Raw genomic sequence first — 4,497 nt, forward strand, 5'->3', positions numbered from 1 at the left:
AAATAGGGTGCTTTTAGAAAGTAATAAAGGGCAGAGCAAATGACAGGTAAGCAATCAAAAGTGTCCACTAAAATTCATCCTTTATTCATATACACCTTTCTCTCAAACATATTGTGAGAGATAATTGCAGTAATGGCCCCTAATATATTTGTGCCTCTCTGCATCCATGTCCTTGGGCAGTTTCCTCCTACTTGGAACCTGACGTCAGCCATGTGACCTGCTTTGGCCAAGCAGAGGCTTGAAAAGTTCTTGTGCATTGGGGCTTGCCTGTTGCTGCTCATGGAACCCCAAACCATCATATGGAAAAAGCCCACCTGGCCTGATGGAAATTGAGGAACATGTGACCCAGTCACCACCTCCATCACTCCAGCCCACAAGGAGTGAGCCCAAAGAATCAGAGGTACCTTGCTGACCTGCAAAGATCCATTAGTGACCCTGGCTGAGGCCAGCAGAAGAATTCTCTAGCTGATCCTAGTCAAATGGCTGACAGAATCAGGAGCTAAATAAGTCATTGTTTAAGCCATTAAGCATGGTTTGTTTCACAGCAAAAGGTAATTGGCACACATACATTATCAAAAATGCTCATATATACCCCAAATTGCCACATTCTTATCAAAAGGGACAACTTCTTAGTGTCATCAAGTTGTCCCATTGTGCAACAAATCTGGGATTTAGGATGTCATGAAGTCTTCTTTTTAAAATGTTAAGTTTTTCATGCTTAAACTTTGTTTACATAGGCTATGGAAGATTATCTAGAATGAAGCAAGCAATTCTGCAAAGACTAAATAGAAAAGCTAGTAGATAAAATGCTTTGAAAAATCTGTCTGAAGGCATTGGACAACTTTGAAGGCAGCCAAGTCTTGGGGGCCATGATCTCAGACAGAAGGGAATTCCCTGACTGTTGTGCTGTTCTTCCCCTTGAAGCATTTGTTTATTCACAAGCTTCAGCTGAAATGCTAAGAAGATAAGAAGAGTTTTTAGGACTCTCATAGGGACAAAAAGACAAAAATTAGAAACTAGTGACCTCAAGGAATAAGTCTTCCATCCAGTAAATATACCAGCTTGTTAGTAAGGACCATGAAAGGCTGTGACCATGAGAATGGCAAAATAGAAATAGACCCATCTCCAAAGAAACTGAAACCCAGCATTGAATCAATTCAAACCCTGACTGGATTAAGTGATCTGCTCTTGCCCTGACTGCCTACCAAGATAAAAATATATCTTCTCTGGAGGAAGACAGCAGTACTGCATCACAGAGTACAATGGGAATGGTGGAAATTTTTGCCACTCTAAGGCTCTAAAAGAGGCATGCATAGTGCTTCCCTTAATATTGCCATTTATACAATACTCTGATCACTGCAGAAACTGGAAGATAACAGTAGATGACCTCATGCTTATCTAAGTACTAGCCTATATTGGGGCCATTGTGCAAGAGGTGATATTTTTGGTAGAGAAGTTTTAACTGGTCTCAGTTTGTTTGGCCAATGAATTTCTTTTTCTCTTCTGATAAAAGAGGATCATAAATAGCATTCACATGGAACAAACAAAAATATACCTTTATGTATATCTTCAGTTTTGACATAGGGCTTTGTTAATAATCTCCTCCCCTGTGTCATAAGATATCGTGCATATCTAAACAATCTGGGTATCTCACAAAACATAACATTGATCCTCTATATCAAGCATATTATACTGAGAAGTCTGGATAGGAAGAAGCAACTACCACATTGGAGACCTTGACAAGATACATTCTTTCATAACCCTATGGTATCAGTAAAATTCTTAGGTGCACAGTGGTCATGGGCATCCTCAGAGGTCCTTTCCAAAGTAAAAGAAAAATTATTGCATCTTACACCTGCTACCATGAAAAAGGAAGCTTGTAGTAGGTAGGCCTCTTTGGGTTCTGGAGGCAGTATATTTCACATCTGGGAATTCTATGATAATCCATATGTGAGGTGATGATGATCCATAGGCAATGTTCTGAGTAGAGTCCAGAGCAAAAAAGAGTTTTGGGGCAGTTCCAGGCTGCAGTGCAAGTGACCCTGTTAATTGGGCCATGTGACCCAACAGAGTCTATGGGTTTAGAGATATCCACAATGGGAAAACATGTTATGTGGAGTTTAAAGAAAGCCTCAATGAGAAAATCATAAGGCTGACTCCAGAGCTTCTGGAGCAAGACCCTGCCACATACAACAAAGAATTGTATGCCTCTTGAAAAATATCTCCTTATGCACCCCTGTGTGTTTTTAGAGATGGATCTTCTGGCCCATGGGACAACAATTGCCCATGCATCTTGAGCTGACTATCATGAGCTGTGTTCTGTGAGATATATTAAGTCACAAGGTCAAGTGAGCTCAGCATCAATCCAAAATAAGAGGAAATGGTAGACCCAGGATCAAGTGTGAGCAAGATCGGTGGAAGAAGCAAGTGCATGAGCAGGTAGCCCACATCACCATTTCAAATATCATGCTTGATACAGTGCCTCTCCTTCAGCTTACACCTGTGGCCAAATGTAGGATCAGTTACAACTTGTTGACAAGGGAGGGAAGAGGTAAAACTTGAATTATGGATGGCTTGTCACAGAATGTGGGAGCAGGCTAAAATGGGACACAGATACACTCAAAAGCATCCTTGAAAAATACTGGAAAGGGAAAATCTTTCACCTCATCATCCATGTGGTGTGGAAGAAATGGTTCAAGGTTAGAATATATAGAGACAGTTGTGAAGGGCCCAAATGGCTGGTCAATGATCTGAAAGGATAAAAGTTAGGAGACTGGGGACAAGGAGTCATGGTGTAGAGTCAAGTAGATGGATATATAGGAGTGGGCATGAGTGTGATGGTCATTGTGCCATATGTTAACACTCACAGAGTAATCCACCATGGAATAGACACTAAATCACCAAGTAGACAAACTCAGCCAGATGATGTGAGCTAGCCTCAGTCTTTGGCTGCATGACCATAGCAGGAGTGATGGAATCTATGCATGGAACCAAGACCATAGATTTTCAATTGTCAATGTTGATTAGCTACTACTGCTGCCAAATGTCATGTACTGAAAAACTCAATACTGTAGAGATTTCTATTGCTCCCAATTGATGTATGGATTCAGAGAAACCCCAATCAACTCCCTAACATGTTTACAGAAACTGACAATTTGATTACCAAGTGAACACAGAAATACAAAGGCTATATCTAATATGTTCTTGTCATATCAAATATCAATGTATTAAGCAGATATGGTAATTACTTAGTTTTGTATTGTTGCATGGACAGGCAAATAGACCAATGGAACAGAAGCAAAATCTAGATATATGGACACACATACATGGACACTTGGTTTACACAAAGTTGGCTCTGCAGAGGGGGCAGGACAGGTATTCAGACAATTAGGTATACAAGTAAAAGAAAATAATGTTGGATCTTTACACATACCATACACAAAAATAAATTCCAGGTGTACTAAAAGTTGAAAGTGAAGGTGAAAGTGAAGGTAAAAGTGAAAACTTCAAAGAACACTAATCATACAAAATATTTATGAATTTGATTACATTAAAATTAAGAATACATTTCCTCCAAATGATATCACATGAGAGTGAAAGAACAAAACAGAAACTGAGAGTAGATATTTGAACATGAACACCAGTCAAAGGACTAATATGCAGAATGTATGAAGAAATAATACAAAATAAGAAGAAAATATAAAGCAAAGCAATAGAAAAATGACCAAATATCCTGACCCAGCAATTAACAAAATAGGTGGTACAAATTGCCTTTGAACCTATGAAAAGGTTTTCAGCCTAATTAGCAAGTGGAGAAGTGGAAGCTATAACCACAATGTGACATTCCATTAGAGAATTAACAGAGAGGCAAATGTTAAAATGAAGACACAAGTGTTGATAAAAATATGGAGAAACAGAAATTCTCATCCATTACTGGTGAAAGTGTAAATCTATACAATCACTTTAGAAAAAAGTTTGGAACTGTCTTGAAAAGACACAGCAAATGCACTATAACATGGGAAAACCTGTACACATGTGCAAGAAAAGGGCATGAGAAAGAATGCTCATGACAGCACTATTTGTAATAGCCCTGGAAGGAAACAACAAATATCCATCAACAGTAGTGAGAATAAGTTGTCATATAGTCATATAATAAAATATACAGCAATAATAAATGAATGAATTACAGCTGCACAAATAGCAACTTAGATGAAAAAAAGATAAAAAAGAGGGCAAGAAGGTCAACACAAAAGAATACATACTACTTTTTCTTATATAAATTTCCACTTATGTAATGTATAGAACTGTATGTTATATAAAGTATGTGTCCAATATAAATATTGTAAAATTAGTTTTACTATCAAGAAAACAAGATAATGATTTTCACCAAAGCTGGGGCAGAGCTTTGCTATGGATGGAGGAGGATTTTCAGGAGGACTGTGATCAGGGAGGAGTTCAGAGAGTGTTTTGGCATGCTCTAGTTCCTGAAGAAGGTGT

This window comes from Choloepus didactylus, chromosome 6, assembly GCF_015220235.1.
Source record: "Choloepus didactylus isolate mChoDid1 chromosome 6, mChoDid1.pri, whole genome shotgun sequence".
In the NCBI taxonomy this organism is placed as follows: domain Eukaryota; kingdom Metazoa; phylum Chordata; class Mammalia; order Pilosa; family Megalonychidae; genus Choloepus; species Choloepus didactylus.